Source organism: Acipenser ruthenus, chromosome 5 (genome assembly GCF_902713425.1).
Source record: "Acipenser ruthenus chromosome 5, fAciRut3.2 maternal haplotype, whole genome shotgun sequence".
Taxonomy (NCBI): domain Eukaryota; kingdom Metazoa; phylum Chordata; class Actinopteri; order Acipenseriformes; family Acipenseridae; genus Acipenser; species Acipenser ruthenus.
The window spans coordinates 79,892,337-79,916,358 of NC_081193.1; the positions used below are offsets into that span (position 1 = coordinate 79,892,337).

At 37.3% G+C, this 24,022-nt stretch overlaps 1 pseudogene; it reads right to left on the reverse strand.

Annotated features, from left to right (window-relative positions):
• Positions 1-1,402: 1,402 nt before the first annotated feature.
• Positions 1,403-17,561, reverse strand: LOC117402867 (NADP-dependent malic enzyme-like; annotated as a pseudogene).
• Positions 17,562-24,022: the final 6,461 nt, after the last annotated feature.

The following is a 24,022-nucleotide window of genomic DNA, read 5'->3' on the forward strand; positions in this document are numbered from 1 at the left end:
CTGCAAATCGATTACGACTGAAAAGGTTGTCCTATAAAAAGAAGCACTATCAAAGGCAGTTACTTGATTTGATCAAATTGATATCTTTTGAACCTTGCATTTGCATGCTAGCACTGACTGATTATGCATGTTTGACCAAGATTAAAATTAACTTTCTTGTACAATTGACAACCCTACATGTTTTGCATTACTTGAGATGAAGCTAATTATATTTCAATAGCTACAATTTGCTGAAGTTACATAATTTTTAGAAAATTCTGAATGAGAAGGAAATATTTCCTGACATTACCAAGAGCAAGCCCTGCACTTTGGATCCAATCAACTTAACTTTCTTGTACTTTTCATAGGTCAGGATGTAAAAACAAAATAGCGCCAATATTAGCAGTATGCAATCTCTCTCAATGGCTTATGAACATATTTTACAAACATTTGACACTGAATATATTGTTACGAATGTTTGGTCATGTGCAATCATAAGAACATAAGTGTGGAAGGGTGGTGGGCAATTCACTGACACACATGGGAGACAGAAGTTTTATTTGAAAACACTGCACTGGTGCCCAGTTTTATGTCCTGTTGTCTGTGGCCTGAGTACCGGCAACGGTAAACAGGACCACAGAAATACCAATAATGGTAAACAGTTACAAGCTGGCGCACTCACAGGTGCTCTGAAATAATAAATAAGAAAAGGTGAAATGAAAAGGGAAAATAAAACACAGTAATAAAACTACAAAATAAAGGTGCTGCTTACGCAGTGCCCCCACTGCTGATAAGCCGGTCAGCTCAGGATCTCCGTCCTACGCTGTTATACACTATACAATGGGGTGGCCAAGATTCCCCTTCTATTTATACACGTTCCCTCGGATACGTAACAATTTCTTTTGTAGGTTATTTTGTTTCACTAGGCTGGCTGTCTTCCTCAGCCGTGCTTGCCTATTTTGGTCGCTCCTGGTCTATGTTTACACTGGCCTTCTCAGCCAGCATCTCCCAATCACGGCCACCGAATGCATAACCAAGAGCAGTACTTATGGACCGAGCAATCCCCCAAGGCCCGCCTCTCAGCCACTCAGGGGGAGGGAAAGCCAACACACCCTCTTCCCCATCTCTCCGTGTCACTGCCATGACTGACAGGCGGATCTACGAGGCTGCTGCCCCCTTCCTGCAGTACCACGCCTGTGCCAGATAGTCAGCACAGATCCCCCCCCCCCCCCCCCCGTTACAACAAGAAATTTACAAACAAGAGGAGGCCACTTGGCCCATAAGCCAGTCCGGTTCCTAGTAGCTGATTGATCTCAAAACTTGGGTCAAGTTGGGTCTTAAAGGATCATAACACTTTGAAGACATTGAAATACTTGTAGTCCTCACTTTGTCATTGAATTTAAGCTTCTTTTAGTATTTCTACCTAAGCTGTGATAAGGAAGATCTCATCGCTGATTTGTCTGACTCCACAAGCAAAAACACCAAGGGCAACTCCAAGGAAAACATAGGCATTGTTCCCTTGGCCAGGGTAAAATCGATGGCCATCAGGGAGAGTGACAGGGTCAAAAGGACTTCCACTGGCAAAAACGCCCCGACCCTGTAATATGATACCAAAAAGAATATAATAAAAAATAAATAAATACAGCAGGGATTGAATAAAAGCAACTGTGGCTTGTCATTCTTACCTGTCATGCACTTGGCTATAAAAGTCTTGAATATGCAGTTTTGAAAGAAACACACCATAGCAATCATGTATTTTTGTTTAACACATCTCAGCTTGCTTGCTTTATTTAATGGAAATCTGTTACTTCCTAGATCACTTCAGCAATGTCTTTGGGATCAAAACTTATTACTGGTTGAAAATCATCCCAGTCAATAGAAGAAGCAGATGGCTGGGTAATGACAGGAAAGAAGGTATTGAAGGGGCGGAGACTTTTGTTTTTATTATTGCCGTAGAAGCAGTGAGGGAGGCAGAAGTATTCATTGGGCTGTGTGGACCACAAGTTGCTGACAGTGCAAGCATTGGAACATCTGTTTACCAGCAGTTGAATGGGATTTCTAAGCAGGCAATCTATACACATACACAAGATAATGGGCCCTACAGTCAAAAATGTCAGGACTATAATTTAACTGTAAAAAAAAGATAAATAAATACAATCTTGTTATATCAATGTATACATGGATTAAATACAAAGGTAGTATGTTTGTGGATGGTATACTAATACTCTGGAGTACTAAAGGCCCCATATACATTCTTATTTTATGTGCAGTAGGTTTAAGGTCTCGGACAATGTCTTCCAGCTTTTTCATTTCAGGATGTCCATGAGCAAATCAAAGTTTTTCATGAGTCACATTGGTACGACTCTTAAACACACACACACACACACAATTAATTGTAATGTAGAAAAATAAGCTGTTAGACCCTTCGCCATCTCTTAATAAATATTTTGCCCACACCAAAAAAAAAAAAACACTTGTGGTTCCCTTTCAATTCGAAGATGACCAATATTACGTATGGGATATTATTATTATTATTTATTTCTTAGCAGACGCCCTTATCCAGGGCGACTTACAGTCGTAAACAAAAATACATTTCAAGAATCACAGTACAAGTAATAATACAATTAGGAGCAAGATAAATACAATGCCTTTGGTTCTAGTAAGTACAAGTATGACAAAATACGATTCAATATTGGTAGGTATTCACTGAGCTCTCTATACCAGAGCTGCCGATAGGTCCCTTCCTGGATGACATCCTCGGTCCCACCTACCGAGGGGTTAAAACTGTCATTCCACGGAAGTCATTCCTCTTTTTGCCTCTCAAGACGGTAAGGTAAGACTTGTGCTGAACTGAGCAGTTTGTATAAAAGAGCGTTTCTGAGTCGACTGCAGTTCCCCTGCATTTGTGCTGAAAGCTGGCTTGCCGCGTTCCTGGAATCAGTGGCTCCAAAACTGAAGCCTCTTTTTCTTTCCTCCTTTTTTCAGCAGCCTGCTCGCCTTTCCTTAAGGCCATTGCACACTGGATCCGTTCCGTCATTATCATTGGAGATTCACATGGCCAAGGCTGAAAGCAACTAAATACTGGGTTCCATGAACAAATTCTGCGGAAGCAAAATCACTTGAGAATGGGTCTTCACTCTTTAGGTTGTATTTAAATGTATATTTTAATAATACCTTTCATCTAAAAGTTTAATACAGTTTGCTCATGGAGTGTTTAGATATATGTGCCATTATTAAAGAAGAAAGTGGAATTATCAGGTATTTGTCTACTGCATGGAACAATGTTATGATGGGTATATTCCTGCCAGCAGATGGCAATATTGACAAGGTCTAACTTAGAGCTGAAACTTGGTGCAGTACTGTAATCAGAAAACAAATTTAAGAAAAGTAAACTTATCATATTAATAATTTTGGAAGGATGGCCCTGATAATTTCCGCTTTACAGCAACTGGAGGGTAAAACTGTGAACCAGTTACCTATAAAAACAGGGGCAAATTTAATGATGTAGAGCATTTCCAATAAATGGCGCATGACTGGCAGCACTGCTGGCCTATCAATGCAGTTCAATCCTGCCTTGTAAAGGGGTGAGAGGACAGTTCTAAAGGTGCCAGCTGTTATTCACTTTCCTGTAAAGTAGGAATGAGCTGTAGGCTTTCACTGCAAGCTTTCACGTTAGGTTGTTTTACTTGGTTTGTAAATATTGTCTGCTAACTGGACCAGTAAGATAGACTGTCAAACAGCAATTCTGTATAAAATGCTCTGTAAATTAACATTTTAAACTCAACCTCTACTGGTCAAGCACAGACCATTCAAGCTGAACTCTTTCGTTTAGGGTTTATTAGTGAAATCCTCACTGCTTAGATGTGGCACATATTAGGTTGACAGCGGAAATGGGGAATGTCTATTGGTGTCAGTGGTGAGGTTATATTTAAATTGGGGAAAACACAGGGGGAGGTGAGTGGGCACCGGATTGGTCACTCTAAGTAAAACATAAATACAATGATTATTATTACCATGACAATCAGTCCCTTGGAGTCCACCATCCATATTTTTTAAGACCTTGTTCTTTTGGGCTCCCTTCCTTCTACATTGCCGTGGTGATGAGGTCTGCAATCCCCATGGCAGCCTAAATAAATTAACAAACAAGTAACATCACAACATGTAGAGTAAGAATAGTATGCACATTAGCTGGATTTATGAATTAGGCAGTGTAACAACAAATACATATTGTTTTCATGAATCTCTTCAGTAGAATTCTAATTTTTTTTTTGTGTGCCTGACACAATTAGGTATTATATAGATCTAGTATTTACAATGAACTGACCTTCGTTTAGTAAATATGTTTTTTAGTAAATATCTCTTGCTAAATGGTTTGTAAGAGCAGGTTCAAAGACTTAACAGCTTGCATTTGAGAAAGTGTCCAGTTTAAAGGAGATATATGCAAAAGTAACAAAGTAAAACATAAACACTATAGTAAGCTGTGGAAGGGTGGTGAGCAATTCACTGACACACATGGGAGACAGAAGGTTTTATTTGAAACACCGCACTGGTGCCCAGTTTTATTTTGGACATTTTCTTTTTTTTTATTATTTGTCACCAGATGGCGCTGGTGCTGCATCTCCCCTTATACCAACGATGGTAAGCAGGGGTTGCACTTGTATCCGTCAGCACACACAGGTGCTCTGAAATAATAATAAAAACCAAAGGCAAAACAAAAAGAGAAAATAAAACACAGTAATAAAACTACAAAATAAAGGTGCTGCACTCTGCAGCGTTCCCCCGACCGTCGCTGTCCGCACGGCCCGGGTCTCCATCCTACGCTCGCTTGTTCCCTCAACCTGCTATGCAGATACTTTCCGGGGGTCTGCCCAAGTTTTTCCCCGCTACTAAAAAAAATAATTTTTCTTTCTTTTTATTTTGTTTTGTTCTCATTCCTCTCTGGCTGTGCTTGGTCCGGCAGCAGCGCTTCCGCTGGCTCGTTTTTCGTCTTAGAGGGGCAGATCTGAGGGAACAACAGAATGTTATTTAAAGGTTCAGCAATCCCCCAAGGCCTGCCTCTCAGCCACAGAGAGAGAGAAATCCAACACACCCTCTTCCCCACCTCTCCGTGTCATTGCCATGACTGACAGGCAGATCTTACGAGGCTGCTGCCTGCTTCCTGCAGCACCATACATACGCCAGACAGTCAGTACAGATCTCCCCTGTTAAATAAGTATAAACAAAATGTAATTGTATTATTCTAAATAAATGGCAATGTATTTGCCAATGTAGGTACAGTAGACTTGCTAATCACAACTTAAATTGAACCAATCAAATATTTATTTACACCCTTTGTATTTTTTATTCAAAATGTCATAGCTGTTTTTAATTAAATGTAATATGAAAAACAGGTTACGATCAGTACAAATCACTAATCTGAACAGAGTCCGGCCCCAAATGGTTTGGACAAGTGAGTATCTACTAGGTCTCAGAAATTACCTCTCCAGCTCCTTGGAGCAATATTTTGTGATCAGACAGTTTGTTCTTGGTGATGTGAAGAATGGCAAGAACTGCAACAGCCACAGCTGCTGTTCCTAAAATTAATAAGTAAATGAAATTAAAAACATACATTTTACTTCGCTTTGGAGCTATTTAATAGGTTATGTGTTAAGCACATGACTGTGTGGTAAGAATTGTCTTTCCTGCGATTTGGTTCTCGCAATTTACATATCCATACGCCATTAATTATAGCTGGTTACAAAATATAGAAAAAAAAGAGTGATCTACCACTGGTTAACTTTAGTCTTACAGGAGATCCATTATAGGAAGAGTGGGTCAACATGTTGGAATGCGAAGGCAACCACCTCAAAAAAAAATAAATATGTGAATGTGAATGTAGGGCATAGTGAGTTAACGGAAAAGACAGTTGGATGAATTAGAAGACAACAAAACAGAAACAAACACAAACAAAAACAACATTATGGGTTATGAACATTTTATTGGATTGGATGAAAGAAAACAAAGTAAGCCTGGATTTTAAAACTTGATAATGATATATTAAATATCTATTTTGAGACAATGTTATGGCACCATAAAAAATTTGAATGGTGAACACAGCATCTCCAGTTTTCTGGGACTCGGAGCAGGAATAAACTGGCATCTCAACAGTACTTCTGTTGGCAGAAATTTAAATATAACAGACAGTGACTTTAAAACAACCAATAATGTCTTTGTCTACGTAGCAAAAAAATCATCCTCCCATAACAGAAAATGATTTAAACAAACTCCAGCGTTTCAAGCCTCTCACCCAAAACTGCTGTTGGCTTAGTAAACAAGGTCTGGTTTGACATACAGCTTAATTTTGCTGGACATGGCCGAGACGGTTTAAACAACCTGACAAGACTTGTTTAGTTTAAAAAGAGATAAAAATGGGCATGAATATATAACCCTTAATTTCAATGAAGAAACCAAAAAGCCCTCGTGGGTTCATGTTTTCTATCCCCGGAGACCCCAAGTGCCCCATATCCAGTTGCAAGCAGTATATTTCAGATGCAAAAAGCTTCAACCTTCACCCCAAAAAAGTCAGCCATGAACTATCAAATAAACAACCAATTTGTTATTTGTGAGAGCCTATGGGAGTTAAGTTCAGGACTGAGTTTAAAATTATCCTTACTACCAATCATGGCTTAGGGACTTCATATTTGCAAGAACTGTTGGTACCCTATGACCCTGAGATCTGCAAACGCTGGCCTTCTGGCTGCTCCTAGAAGTCGGCTGAAATCAGGAGGGCCGAGGGGGCCTTTAGTTATTATGCTCCCTGCCTTTGGAACTTTTCCCAGATCTTATCAGGAATGCTGGCACAGTTGAAACTTTTTAATCCATTTTTAAAAACGTATCTGTTTGAGTCCTTATTTTTGAGCTGGATTGCTTGGCCGTTGGCTTTCTTTTAATTTTTTTGGCTTTATTGTAAAGTTGTCTTGTACTCTATTAACAACCCGCAGAACTGTCCAAAAGATACTCAAACCATGCAATAAGGAGCACTGCTGTCCATTAGCTGTCTCACTGTGGGTAATGATCGTAATTGCTAACAGTTCTTGTTAGACTATGGTATCAAACCTGGTTTAAAATATTCTTCCCACATTACTCTGCAAATTAGAAATAATTCTGATTGCATGGCTTTTGAAAGACACAATAGCTGGATATAATTGTTTTACGTGAATACGCTAACTAAGTAGACTGTTGCGTAACTGACATTAAGTGCAACACAGTAGTAGCACAGTTAAACCTTGCTGTAATGGCTGTAACTATTCTCTACCAAGGGAAAAGTAATAAAGAGTAGCAAAGGGAAAAATGCGACTGCCTCTCTCCCTACCCAGCACTTACTTGTTTTTTTTCCCTACCAGTTATTTTAAGTGTATTGCTTGCGGGCTGTAACATTCTATCAATTTCTTTCTAAAACCACAATAGGTTCTAAAGTAAATGCTGGGAACATAAGCAACTCTTTGCAGCCTCCGGGTCCTCACTGTCTCAGACGGTTTCTTGGACTATAAAACATGAAACAAATTACTGTGTAATGAGCAAAGCATTTACTTTGCACAATAAAACACTTTTCTGACTTTTTGACAGTAATTTTCTATTTATTTTGCAGAGCAGCATATGTTGGGAAACTAACATGGTTAATGGGAAAGCTTGATATACAGTATATACAGTGTATATATATATATATATATATATATATATATATATATATATATATATATGGAAAAATGGGTTACCTAGTCCAATTGAATTTAACTGAAAAAATAACTACTGTAATTGCTCATTATATTTTAGAGAGTCTATGTTTTTTTTTTTTTTTAAATTCTCTTTAAATATTAACAATGCCAATACTAAATTAACAAATGTAAATGGAATGTTGTGACAGGCTAGCTGTAGGGATGACGTCAGGCCAGAAAGAAAGAAACACTCAGGCAGTCAACAACCTTCGGGAGGTCCTCCCATTTCCATTCTGGGTCCGACATCCAGTCCAGCATCTCCTCAGAGGATGGGAAAGGCACTGTCTCCTCCCTCCTGGGCTGTGGATGCTACGGGACCTCTCTCCATTCCTGCTGTTGCTGTCTTCTGCCGTGTTTTCACCTTTTTTTTAAAAAAAAAACAGTCCTGTTTATTTATTTATTTATTTTTCCCCGCAGTACTCTTTCTGGCCTGAGTCTAGGAGGCGCTGTGGTCCTGGTTCTGACACTACGTGTGACAGGCTAGCTGTAGGGATGACGTCAGGCCTGAAAGAAACACACAGACAGGCAGTACTTGCAGTGAATCTGAGATGCTGCAGCGCTCAGTGTTTTATTGTAAAATAAAAGGTTTAAACAGAAAACAGGACACAGCACTTGAGGCCAAAATAAATAGACAAATAAAACGGATTAACACTAAACAAACAGTGGATGAACAGACAAACAAACACGATGAGTAAAAATAAACACACAAGTATCGTGCTGGTCCTTCCAGCACAAAATAACAATGGTATGCTTTGCTTTAATTTACTTTAATTCTTACTTTCTCCTTCTCCACACCCATTCTCCACTCACCGAACACACAACCCAGAGTGAGTAAAATGTGCATCTATATATACAATTGTGCTGGGATTCAATTACCAATGAATTATTCACTTGAATCCCAGCACGTGAACTAATCTGTGAAAACCCAGTGCTCACATATTAAGTACTTTAAATGCACGTGAAGTGAAGTGCAATCCCTGTGCCTAAATACAATTATACATTATAAACACTCATGCTCATTACCCACAATATATCCCGTGTACCAACTACAATACACCAACATTAACACACGCAACATACAACATAAAATACAAAAATACACACAGGGGCGGGGCACATTGCCACAAATGTATACATATATTAAATAGTATTAATATAAACAGAAACAATTACAGCAATAGTACTACTAAAAAAAATACAAAATGATTGCATTATATTGACCCGGCTATAAAACATTTCCATTTCCTACCAATTACTTGTTAATTATGTAATACATGCATTAAAAATGTGTTCATATTTACAGTGGATATGAAATGCCCTTCAGAAAAACAACACCAGATCATTCTAATCAGCATGAGCACCTCATTTATTTGATGCACTCTGCTAAATATGATCAGAAAGCTACTCATGCATGTATACAAATACCTTTCTTAAAAAACATGATCATTAATCCCAGTAAATCCCCCCTTTTTTTGGTAACTTTTTCAAAATGAAAATATACTTTACTGTCAGGTTAATGGAATCCTTCACAACAGTATTCTCTGATACAAAATATGGCATGCAGTAAGAGCCTATATTGCTCACACATTCAGTCACCAATGCTCCTGTCACCACTCCTATTCAACAGTTTGTCATTTTGTCCTCCAAGTAAAAAAAAAGGAGGGGTGGTGGGGGGGCAAGAGAATACATGGTTTGTTTAACCTGAACAGCTGTGACTAATGAAACAGCCTCACATTTCAGTTCACACATCACCTGGGCTTGAAAACCATCAGCCCCTGCATGGCTTTTTAGTGTCGCCTTCAGTTTGTATATTGTTGTTTATTATTATTTATTTCTTAGCAGATGCCCTTATCCAGGGCGACTTACAATTGTTACAAGATATCACATTATTTGTACATACAATTACACTTTTATACAGTTGGGTTTTTACTGGAGCAATCTAGGTAAAGTACCTTGCTTAAGGGTACAGCAGCAGTGTCCCTCACCTGGTATTGAACCCACGACCCTCCGGTCAAGAGTCCAGAGCCCTAACCACTACTCCACACTTTAATATATATATATATATATATCTATATTACTGTATATCAGTACTTGGAAATTCGGGCCTGTGATTGGTGAAAACCTCATTCTAGAAGCAACAAATAGATTGAACTATTGCCCACACATCCTTAAACCACCAGGCAATAGTCTCTGTCTGTCATGTGATTGGTTCACATCACTGTGAGTCCCACCCCTTTTCAAAGGAACGCCCTCCACCTCCACTCCAACAACAAGATAAAATGGCTGAATTACCACTTTTCTAAGCATTTGTGCTTTGAAGACTTTTGTGAGTTGTTTCCTACCCTGTTATCTTTTTTGAGACTGATCCTTGGAAAAATGAGGATCTGCAAACCGAGCACCTATCGGTCTTTAATCTGTCAGATCGGATGTCTTTCATGACATGAAGCCATTATATATCACAGTAGGCTAAATCACGGATGATATCAAAAGTTTACTAAATGCTGTGCAATAGAATTCAACCCAACAGAGGTTTAGTCATTTTGTAGGTAACTAATGCATTCTGTCCAGTAAACAAAATCTGACTTTACACTGAAGGTAGCCAAAACATGGCATTGGTCCACATTAGTCATTAAGCTTTGGCTTTGCTTAGACTTTTAATGAACAAACACATCAGTGTAATCTTTTTAAAGATTCGCTTTCTATGTTTTCCTTTTTGTAACCAACCTATCTTGCTCTGTGAGAGAGCTGCCTTTGAGGTACAGTAATAACTTTTGGAGGAAAAGTAGTTAAGATCTAGTTTTACATCCAGTGACAACTAGATTTTGGTTTCTTAATGACTTTGTTTGTGACTTGTAATGAATGAACTCACTGTATTTGTAACGGTTTTGATTGCCTGCTGCCCCTCTAGGCCCCTCATTCTGGAAAGCAACAGTTTTAATTAATACAAAAAAGAGAATAGAATAAGAATAAAGCATTCTAAAGATTAGCCATCCATGTAAAACATCAGAATTGAAAGAGGTTTGCATTAGACAATGCTAAAATGGTCTGTAGTTGAGGGCTTGTGCAGAAAACTGTGGACCTACAATATATCATTTATATTTCTATTATTGCTCATAATAGTGACTGTACCTTGTATGTCATCATTGAAGGTGCAGTACTTGTTGCGATACTTGTTTAGGAGATGGAAGGCATTGGCATTAGCAAAGTCTTCAAACTGAATCAGGCACTTCACTCCGGTGGAGGATGCGTCCTATAGCTTAGAGATCGCAGGTTTGAATCCAAGCTATGCCACTGACGACTTTGGACAGGAGTTCCCAGGGGGCGGCGCACAATTGGCCAAGTGCTGCCCAGGCAGGGTAGGGGTTAGGTTGGCTGGGGAGTATTAAATAGGTAAAATGAAGACAAACCAGAATGCATTGTACAGATGACAATGTATAGATATTATCCTTCAGGCAGACTCTGCTGCAGCAAACAACAACTCAGCTACCGCTATTTATTTGAACAATGTTGCACGACTCTCGTAATAGAGATCTCGCTAAGAGGACGCAACAAATATTTAAATTAGTATATTGCGGCTCTTTTCATTAACATATGTTCTCTTAGTACATACAACAAAATGTATACTTTGCTAAGTGTCGCAACGAAAATGCAAATTGCAGTATGTTTGCACTGGAACTAGCCCATCGTATTACACCTACCCATAGTATGAAATTCTCCCAAATCAGCTGTTAAATGTAAGTGTAAAAAGACGTTCTTTTCCAAACATTGTATTTGTTATGTGAACGGAATACACCATGAATATTCATAGCGTGCTGTGGTTATTTCTCTCATAAGGATAGCTGTAAACAACCCACTGGAATAACTAGTATCCTCTACATACTCCACTTCAACCTATTACATATCCTCTGTTTTACTTTGTTCATCTGAATGTCTGATATGAATAATGAGAATACTTGAGGATGTCAGGGATCAAGAAGCAGTCTTTTTTTTTTCCTAACGCTGCACAAAATTACTTCAGTTGTCTTCTGATAAACCCATTTAATAAACTGTACCATCCCAAAACACCTACATTTCCATTGATATACTGCTGTACATACTATAGTATATTATAGAAAACTACAGTGATATTGGAAAGTACTATATTCTGTACGGTTACTAAACCATATTGAATATTTCCCACTCATTACAACTCATTCCTTAATTTAAAATACTTCAGTAATAAGGCAGCAATGTTTAATGTTTTAAAAAAGTGAAATAAATTGCGCCTGAATGCAAGAGTGGCAGCAGTAACCTGTTCACCCCTGTGCTATATACACTGTGCCACAGCTGTAAGATTTAGCTGCTAAAGCACTCAGAGAGAGAGGCAACATCTGAAGCAAGGTAAATAGTACTTTTTATAATACCCAGATGTAAAAAATTGATTTTCAAACAACCTTTCAGATCACAGGTTTGGAGGAATGTGGCTTTTACACTCCACTTAAACTCAAAGGCAAAGAGAAACACCCTCAGACTAAGCATAAAACACAGGGACTTATTCACACTATCACACAGTTAGCCATAAGCTTCTGTACTTAAAGTTAAGTTCAGGTTTAGATTTCTTGCTTTTTATGGAATTAAAGTCAGAAAAAATGCAGTGTTTTCAAAAAAAGACATAACATATATACAATGTGTGCAATGTCAAGAGTTGTGCGCCCATTAAATAAAAGCAGCACTTACTGTACTAGGGTTAGGTGGAATGTGTGTAACTCTGATTTGATTCGCAGGTCTTGTACTTTAATAGCTGGATACAATTATTAGATGGAGCTATCTGTCAATTGGGCTCAGGAGGGACAAGCACATTTTAACCCAATTAAGTACCAAATGTTTGTCATCTGTTGTATTCTAAATTAATATTTCTTCACAGAAAAAAATAATTCTTTGTTTTGGCTACAAACTGCTGTGTCCTATTTTGAGGACAGTCAAGTTAGACGTGCCCATAATCAACCAGTGAAATTTCATGCCTTTATCATCACTGTGGGTCAGAAAACACAATGAAATGTATCCTTTTTTAGTCTTTAGTTTCTTATTTTATATAGAGGCATCATAAAAGCATATGAAGGTCTATATTTGCAGAATTAAGTTATATTTAGACTTAACTTTTGCTGTTCACAAAAATGTAAACAATGGGATTGTAAACAATGTAACAGTTAATGGGAAAATGTAAACAACAGGTTCCAGTTAAATGCAGAACCTAATTCTAAAAAAGTCTAGAAAATGCTGGATTGTAGGTGGACATTCTTAGAGAGTATAAAAGGGTTAGGCATAGGATGATTGCTGTCATTACCAATAAGTCAATATGGGAAAAAGTAAATAGCTATCTGAAGACCTTAGACAGAAAATTATTTATTGTCATAAAGCTGGAGAAGGATACAAGAAGATTTCCAAGCATTTGAGTATCCCAATTTCAACTATTGTTTCTATTATCAAGAAGTACAAGACTCATGGTACTGTCACAACACTCCCTCGGTCTGGAATAAAGAAGGGTCTTTCACCAAGAACAAGTAGAAGAATTGTGAGGAAGGTTAATAGCAATCTGAGATTGACTGCCAAAGATATTCAAAGTGAATTGGCTGCAAGTGGGACTGGGGTTTCCATTCCAACCATAGGTCGAGTATTGCATGGTGACGGTCTCAATGGTCGCAAGCCAAGGAAAAAGCCACTCTTAGGAAAACGACACAAGGACAATTGCTTAAAGTTTGCAAAACAGCATTTGAATGATGGATATGAGTTCTGTTCAAAGGTTTTGTGGAGTGATGAAACCAATAGAGCTATTTGGTCACACTGATGGTAGTTACTTTTGGAGAAAGTCTGGTGAGGCGTACCATACCTACTGTCAAGCATGGAGGTGGTAATATCCTTCTGTGGGGCTTTTTCCTCTAATGGCAGAGGAAATTTAATTAAAATACATGGTAAAATGGATTCCATAGCATACCAAAAGATATTGGCCAATCATCTGAAACCTTTCGCTACAAAAGCGCAACTGGATGTTCCAACACAACAATGATCCAAAGCACACATCAACATCTACTTCAGAATGGTTAAAGAAGAATAAAATCAAGGTTCTGGAATGGCCTAGTCAAAGTCCTGATCTAATCCAATTGAGAATCTTTGGTATGAGTTGAAGAAGCTGTGCACAAGAGAAGTCCTTGGAATTTGAATGAACTGGAAAAAATTTGCATTGAAGGTAAAAAATCACTAAAGAATCATGCCAAAAGCTCATTGACAAATATTCTAATCGTTTAAAAGAGGTTATTATTGCTAAAGGTTCCTCAACTAGTTAATTTAATTTTTCTTGTCAGGGTATGAATACTTTTGAATTAGCATCTTTTGAGTTTTGGGAAAGAAATGCTGAAATAAATAATTGTAGACATCTATTTCTTGTAAGTTTTTTTCCTCTTCCACAAAAGCAAAACTTTTGCTACAGAAGATTTTTCCTATAATTATTTGTTTTCAATATATATTTACAGTGAACAATAGGGGAGTAATGTGATAGATATGGAGTTGAACCAGCTCACTGCTCACTTGCACAGAGCCCAAGGATATTCATTTATTGAATACCTGTCTGTTTCTGTCAACACCTTGCCAATTAAGCTAAAACTGCACTGTTGAAGTCGCTCGAAATAACAGGACCTTCAATTCACCACACATTCTGCACAGTACAACATGCTTCAATGATTAGAAAACAAATATTCCTCTGGCTACTATCTAGTGTGGCCTTATTATATATTGTTATTACAGAAAACACCCAAATGATGACCTGTCTGTTATTTTAATAAATCGTTATAAGACACATTATTTGATATATTACCAAAGTTTTACATTAACTAATTCAGCTGATTTCCTCCTGCAGGGGGTGCTCATGCTCCGCTACTGCTTTTGAAGAAACTGTTAAAACAATGGGTCAGATTTATTAAGGGTCTTTACAACAAAATGCTATTTGAATTATTACTTTTTTGATATACTAATACACAAAATGATTGGCACAATTACAGTAAACTGCAAGATAATTAATAACTTATAATAAAACATTTAATTAAACAAATTCAGTAACAAAAATCTATGAATGGCAATTTAAGGACTCAAACTTGTGCCTAAGTTGTTTATTACAATTTATGCATACTATCCCCAAAAAGGTTGCAAATTGCGTTTAGATGTAAAAGACCTCGATACATTGGACCTAATGTACTGGCTTGGGATGCTTATTTTTTCTCAAGTTTGCAGAAAGGTGACTAAGTAAAGACAGTTTTATATACAGTAGCTGTGCTGATTTTCGTATTACCATCAACGGTATTTTGGTGCAATTACAGTAACCTGGTAAACTGCAAGAGTCATTTTCCATTGCAATATTTGTGTCTCCAAAGGTGCCTAAATACACAAATACATGCTACATAGACTCTGCTTTCCAAATTAGAGGGATAATCTGTTGGACTTCTCTGTTACAATGTGGATGAAGTGCTCATTGTAAAGGCAGACCAAGAAGGATGGAAATAATCTGCACATGTGTCTGGTTAGTGTGTACTTAACAGAATGTTCACCTCCCAATGGAAAAAAAAAGCCTTCTCTCTCCTAATGTGAGGGCATCACACTTCGTTTAAATCAGGCTATACAGTAATCAGGACACTGAGTAATACATTATAGCCTTGGTGGACCACAGTTGTTTCTGTTTTATTAATGCTTGTTGGATTGGCTATAAGCATATACCTCCCAACCCTCCACATGCAAGGGCATATTCCCACATTTCTTAAATGACTATTCTGCCTCATTGACAGCTTTTTGAATTATACTCTACAGCCCACCTTTACTACTTCCAAACAGGGTCTGTAGATATGCCTAATTAAAGTTTATAAAAAGCAATGTAAGGTCAAAGTTTTTTTGTTTGTCTTTATGATATTACAGTACTTACAAAGTAAGGTAAATGTAGTTTTCATTAGGAAAAATACATTTTATTGTCTGTTTCCTTTATTGCCTGTGGGAAAATTACAAAATGCAAAATGTGTTTTATATTTTTATTTGCACAATCTGATTGATCTAAACGTTGTCGGATCTAAATAATCCTATTTGACAGAATTGATACGTGCACCTATTGTACCATACACTGGGGTCTATTAAATATATATTCAATTGATCAATTGATTCATCGATTCATTTGAAAGATGGTTGTATTTAGATCAGCCATTATTACTTTTGTGTGTCCAGTTTTCAATCTAGTGTCCTGTATCCTAACCAAAGTGTAGTAAAAGCACAGGCAAGTATTGTTAATCCCAGACACTGTAACTACAATAGAGTATGATAAAAACAGTTAAACATGATAAAACACCGAACATATAATCATGGCAAATGGTTAGTAAACCACCAAATTACTTTGGTAAACATTTAGGTACATGGATGACAGCAGTACTAGTAGGTAAGAGACCATACATTTTCTGCTAATGACTGAATAAACATGCAGTCATTATATCTGACAATTGTACAGTGTGATATGTCCAGAGACTTTGGCAGCTCATACAACATGCTGCTGTAAACATTTGCTATTTTGATGCAGAACTTCCTAAGGAAAGGAAGGAATAATGTAACTGCTGCAGTTATTCAATTCAATTATAGAGATAATACAGGAACTAATAAAATGAAAAGACTTCACAACCACCAATCAATCAGTCAACTTGTGGGAGGATAATGTATGAAGGAACTTTCAACAAATGCAAACCTGCTTCCAACATTCCTAATGCATTGCAGTAATGCTTGATTAATGTGCGATTGCAGAGTGGAAATGGAAGGCAAGGTCACAGCTCCCTTGCCAAAGACGCTTCACAAGATTGACTGGTAAAACATACTGTATATATTTCAAGTTCAATCTCAGAATTGTTGACGTGTCTCACCACATTTTAGGTGGTCCTGAAAAATGATTACTCAGAATACTGAGATGCTGGTCTTCCTTGACCAGTGCTTGACAAAGCCAATATTCCACCTACATTTGATGTTTTACTGAAAAATACTGTAAACATAACAATAAAAGGGGGAGGCTTCGCTGCTTAATCTATGGGCTTCACTGCACAGCACAATGCTTTTTTAATGGAAATTATGGAATACAAACCATTAAAACAAACATATGAGGTTAATGTAACAATGTGTATGATGTTAATGTGACTGATTGTAATCCTTTGAATACATAAAGTGAACCAGGATTGTCTGCTTTACAGAATGTGGTTGACTAAATTTCAGCAACATACTGCATAGAAGTAGTATGTAAATACAAAAATAAAAAATAAACCTGTACTAGAATAATGAGGGAAACAAAAAACTTGAATTGACTACCTCCCAGATAATTTTATAAACTAAAGTATCTGCAATATGATTCAGTGTAGTTTGTACTTATGTTGCCAGGATGTGATATGTTGACATCTATGTATTCATGCCAAATAACTACTAATCTGATTTTTGGTTGTAAAGGAAGTGTTGTCAACACATCTGTTGAATTTCTTATGGATATTGTTTATTCTGTTGAGTTTTGACCGCACTTACAATACTGTTCAATTCTGGTCCTCACAATGCAAAATAGACATTGTGGCCTTGGAGAGAGTCTGAACAGCAACAAGACTAATGCCAAGGATTAAAATGATATGAATGATAAGAAGATAATTTGAGGGAACTGAATCTATTTAGCCTAGAACAAATAAGTAGGGGGATTTTAAAATGAGTTGTTACCTTAGCCAAGAAACCAAGACCAGAGGAAACAAATGGAGACATACACAGGACAGAGGGTAGGAGACACTGAGGGTATGGAGTAGCCATTGTTGATTCTGAATCATTGGTATCCTTTAGGCCCCGACTTCACAAAGTTTTGAAATCAGCCAGCTACTAGGATTTTCTCACTTAACATTACATATGCAGTCGTTTTTCTCACACCATACTTTAATATTTGCACAAGTAACAACTAATCTCTCTACTATTCATTTTGACTACCTGAGGCAGCCACTATCAGTATTTCATGCACAGTCTGCATTTTTCATTTATTTAATTCATCTTATTTTTACTACACACCTGGCAGAATTGGGGTCTAAACTTGACACCCGTGACATTGGATGAATGCCATCAAATCATTACACTTTATTAATATAATAAACACAAATATATAACTTTCTACACCAGTATCCCTGAATTTTTAGGACAGACTTTTTATGGTGGCTTGGAAAAATACATGCATAAAATTCACCAGACTATATTAAAATGCTGAGAGGAAGTTTTATTCGTTTTGGACAGGAAGTTTAATACCACTGCAATAAAAAGCTTTATTTAAACCATCTAATTGCAGCTGTTCTAGTCCACTGGCATGCTTACAAGTAGTGGACTATTGTGGTTCACCATTGGCTTATTACATATAAATATTAAGGATTATACATCGTGGCGTCATTACAGCTTTTTATAAATACATGTAAAATTTCATTCATATAGGGACTAGCATGGCAGCTCTAGTTAATACCATCTGAGTCAGAATTTATTTTGTGGCACCACAATGATCGAAGATTTCCAAGTTTATAAAGCAGCCAGGCAAGGACACAGTCCTGAGACCTATTTTGGATTTAAAGCCCTGGCTGATTATGGGTTTCAGCTTTCCTTACCACTCTCTTAGAAGTGAAGACTTTCAAATGCTTTCAAAGTTATTGCAGTCAGACAGGACGGCTGATGCAACAAGCATTTCTTGGATGTAAAATGAATAGAGATTGTGGGGTTTGGGTGTCCTCAAATGTAAGCTTGCGTAGTTCCAACAGAGCAGGACAACCCCCTACATGCTGTAAATGGTTAAGTCTGGGAATACTTGACTACCTGCATTCTCTTGTTCACTCTAATGCATGCACACCTTTCCTTGAACAATGGAACAGTAGCCTCATACAGTAACAGTACATTTTCAATGAATGTTTTTGCAGTGTATTCTGGGACATATTTTTCGGGTCCCCCTTGAAAACCGACATAAAAAATTAATTTTACTACCTTGTATAAAATAATATTAATAATAATTAAAAAAAAAAAAAAAAAATCACTGGTTTCTGTTTTCCACTGGGCTGTAATACCAGTAATAAGACATGACTTGAATTTAATTAAGGCCAAAAATAAAGATATATTCACACTTTCTGTTATTTCACCAGTTTCATATTTTTATTTTAATCTTAAATAATATGTAATTTTCATGTTGCATGTCCATTAGATTGGGATAACTAACTTAAAGCAAGGAGCTATTTCTACACAACTAGGGTAGTGGAAAACTGAGACCACTGTTTCTCAAGTTCTCCTGTCAAATACAAAATGGTCTAGAAGCTTTAATGAATTACTCTCTATATATATATATATATATATATATATATATATATATATATATATATATATATATATACATACAGACGTCTCAAATTTGTTGGTACCCTTAGAGCTCATTGAAATAATGCTTCATTCCTCCTGAAAAGTGATGAAATTAAAAGCTATTTTATCATGTATACTTGCATGCCTTTGGTATGTCATAGACTAAAGCAAAGAAGCTGTGAAAAGAGATGAATTATTGCTTATTCTACAAAGATATTCTAAAATGGCCTGGACACATTTGTTGGTACCCCTTAGAAAAGATAACAAATAATTGGATTTTAGTGATATTTCAAACTAATTAGTTTCTTTAATTAGTATCACACATGTCTCCAATCTTGCAATCAGCCATTTAGCCTATTTAAATGGAGAAAAGTAGTCACTGTGCTGTTTGGTATCATTGTGTGCACCACACTGAACATGGACCAGAGAAAGCAAAGGAGAGAGTTGTCTGAGGAGATCAGAAAGAAAATAATAGACAAGCATGGTAAAGGTAAAGGCTACAAGACCATCTCCAAGCAGCTTGATGTTCCTGTGACAACAGTTGCAAATATTATTAAGAAGTTTAAGGTCCATGGAACTGTAGCCAACCTCCCTGGGCGCGGCCGCAAGAAGAAAATCGACCCCAGATTGATCAGAAGGATAGTGCGAATGGTAGAAAAAGAACCAAGGATAACTGCCAAAGAGATACAAGCTGAACTCCAAGGTGAAGGTACGTCAGTTTCTGATCGCACCATCCGTCGCTTTTTGAGCGAAAGTGGGCTACATGGAAGAAGACCCAGGAGGACTCCACTTTTGAAAGAAAAACATAAAAAAGCCAGACTGGAATTTGCTAAAATGCATATTGACAAGCTACAATCCTTCTGGGACAATGTCCTTTGGACAGATGAGTCAAAACTGGAGCTTTTTGGCAAGTCACATCAGCTCTATGTTCACAGACTTAAAAATGAAGCTTTCAAAGAAAAGGACACCATACCTACAGTAAAACATGGAGGAGGCTTGGTTATGTTTTGGGGCTGCTTTGCTGCGCCTGGCACAGGGTGCCTTGAATCTGTGCAGGGCACAATGAAATCTCAAGACTATCAAGGCATTCTGGAGCGAAACGTACTGCCCAGTGTCAGAAAGCTCTGTCTCAGTTGCAGGTCATGGGTCCTCCAACAGGATAATGACTCAAAACACACAGCTAAAAGCACCCAGGAATGGATAAGAACAAAACATTGGGCTATTCTGAAGTGGCCTTCTATGAGTCCTGATCTGAATTCTATCGAACATCTATGGAAAGAGCTGAAACTTGCAGTCTGGAGAAGGCACCCATCAAACCTCAGACAGCTGGAGCTGTTTGCTCAGGAAGAGTGGGCCAAACTACCTGTTAACAGGTGCAGGAGTCTCATTGAGAGCTACAGAAAATGTTTGATTGCAGCGATTGCCTCTAAAGGTTGTGCAACAAAATATTAGATTAGAGGTCCCATCATTTTTGTCCATACCATTTTCATTTGTTTTATTATTTACAATATTATGTTGAATAAAAAATCAAAAGCAAAGTCTGATTTCTATTAAATATGGAATAAACAATGGTGGTTGCCAATTACTTTTGTCAGTTTCAAGTTATTTCAGAGAAAATTGTGCATTCTTTGTTTTTTGTGGAGGGGTACCAACAAATTTGAGCATGTCTGTATACAGTATATATATATATATATATATATATATATATATATATATATATATATATATATATATATATATATTCAAATTGCATACTTGGGGACCAACAGATTTCATGTTATTGGTTATTTTTAGGAACAACGGATTTATGATTTGTTACTGCCTATGTGTAAACTAACAACTGGCGTCTCCACAAAAGGAGAAGTCCTAACAGGAGCTTTTGCCACAAGCTAAGGTCTTGACATGAAAATATGCACCAGTTTTTATAGGGTAAGTCTGGCTATGCATATAAAACTCTGAGGAACCTGAATGAAACAAATACCACATAAACAAAATGACAGGATTACAGCACAAGACATCATAAGAAAAACAAGGCTAATGTTCCAATTCCCTTGCTGTTTTCCCAATAAAAAAAATGTGAGGAAATCAAAGACAGTCACAGGAAGCTAAGAATCTGCTGAGAAGCTAAGAATCTACATAAGCGAAGTTGTCGATCAAAAGCACCTTTGGCATTTATGGTGAGTTTAATGAAAATAACAAAATCCCTGGGGTGTCCGACAATCTTTTTGAAGACAGTACAGTATGTACTAGGAATCTATGCAGTTTATTTTTCAAATCACACCACATATGTCCCTGAAAAAAAAAAATGTGAAAAAAAACCTGGCAAAACTTGTGAAGCGCCTGTATTCACAAGTGAATTGACTGTTCAGCTTTTCATCCTTTTCCCACAGGACAAAAATACCATATAACAGTTTTTTTTTTTTTTTGTTATAGTTTTTTTTGTGTGCAACCTGCCACATTCATTCCAACAGGCCTAGCACAGCGGTGATAAGCCTACTGGCATGCTGAATTTTTTCTGTAGTAATAAAGCTCTGGTTGCTGTGCTTTGAACTGGACCATGAAAGTGGGGTATACAGCAGTATCCACGTTATGTTCTGAAAACAGATAACCATCTGTTTTGTGCATACAGATAAATCCTACTGTCTTAGGAATCAATGGCACATTGGTACTGCATGAGAGATAAAGTCCAAAAGAAATGGCCTTGCTGGAGCTAGTGTTTGAATAGCAGCATGAATTTCAGATCTGATTAACGTCACTCTTTATCAGCTGATTAACCTCAGACAATAATGCATTTACCCATTCTAAAGTTAGCAGAAATAATTAAAGATACACTTTATATAGATATAAAAACAGTTACCTGATGTATTCTTGCTGCTATTTACATCTTTTTTTTGCCAATACATTCTAAGAAGTGATTCATAAGGCCTCAAGAGAGCTCTCAGAATCATGTCCTGCATTTTAAGTTTTAATATCAAAACATTAATCTGGGGGTAACCATTAACCTGTCGTCCTGCAACACACTGTCCCCAGTGGATGAAATACCAGTAAGAAATACCACATTGGAATCACATATACCAGGTGCTGTACTTCATAGCAATAGTGTGATTATGTATTAAATGCACTGTAGCCCATTGCATGCACCCAGTTGACTACAAAGCTTGGGGGAAGCTCCATTGTGTGCATGAGTTCGCTCTTTCTAAAGTCTGTTATCTTTCCACTGGCACATGCTATAAAACTTGAGCTATTCTTAATGGAACTGTTAGAGTACCTCTCTTGTTCTGATGTGCAACACAAGAAAAAGTGTTCACTTGTGCAGCAGCAAAGGCCATTTAATATTATTTCAAGACATTCAACGCGTTGTCTAAGTCCACCACATGCACAAAGACAAATTTAGCATGCTAAATGACTATAGCCTTACATAAATGAGAGTGTGGGCTTCAGGAAGAGTATCACCATAGGTAAGGCAAAGCAAACGTCAAGGGACAACAAACACTATTTATACAGTCCTACTGTGATTCTACAAACTACAGAAAGGGTGTGTTCTCTCTGTTTAAAGGTTTTGTTATTGTGGCAAGCTAGCCTGAGCGGTGACATCAGACCCGGAAGAAACACACAGCACTGCGAGTGAAATGAAATACAACTATATCATTTAAATCACTCGTTCTACATAGCCCCATTACATCCCGTGCACCAATACCAATACACCAACATGAACACATCACACGCAACATAACACACAAAATACACACAGTGGCGGGGGCACCCCGCTACAGTTATGCAGAAACAAACGAAGGCACCAGTAGGAACTCTCACTGTGTTGCATCCTGCAATAACTCTTGAAAGAGAACATTACATTACCAAATGACCCAAGGTTACCATCCACGTAAATGATGTCATTTCTACCTGGTTTAACAGGGTGTATTACCTTTGTCAAATGAAGGCAGCTCTTTATTTGACAGTCTATTGCTTTTCCCTCTGGAAAGCTTACAAGTCCTATTACAGCGCTCACATCGACAATTGAGATTGTATCTACCTGTACATATAATACTGCTTATATAGTGTTTTATGGAGGAATAGGTATTTAATGTTTCACACTGTAAGTTGTATCCGTTAATGTTGTAGAATTGTACTGCTTTAAAAGAAAAGAAAGTGACATTCCCTGAAATTAAAGTTACAACACTGCTTCAGAAGTTACTGAGATGAGAATCTTATAATTACTCAAAGGAAGTGTGCCAGACTAGCCATTAATTGAAACCATAAATAACTTGGGGAAATAATTAAGTTGTCAAAAAATGTTTTTTATTGCCTTTAAAAAAAAGTTTTTATGGTTACTAAGCTATCCTAAATTCTTATCAGCCAGTAATCCTTTTTTAATACAGGTAATGGCACATTTGGTCAATTATTTTGCAAGTTTCCTACAATGATTACCTTTACAAACATTATATAACTCGATTTTCTAGGCATGTTTTGAGGGCCATAAAAAGGATGGAGTGACTAATACACCGGTGTGACATATGCGCCAGTGTATCTATTAAACTATACTTTGTGGTACTGGTGCCACAAACAATAATATACCAATGGGATTACTACAGCCACGGTTATGGCTTGCACAAATTTAACTGTCGACAACCTGATTCTTTTTTTTCCGGATCTACGGCATTCACATCATGTTGCTAGTAGGAACACAAAACCACTAATTTTATTAAAAGTTTTAATCAGTTATCTCAATACCAAGCTTTCAGACTGACCTCCTCTTGACCCAGACACATGTACATGGAGAAAAAAATGTAGTGGTTAAAGTTATCACTCTTTGGAAAATGGACACATCACAGCTATACTGCTTCACTGTTAACACAATAACTGTCCATCTCTATGAATTTCCTTATTCCCACCCTCCC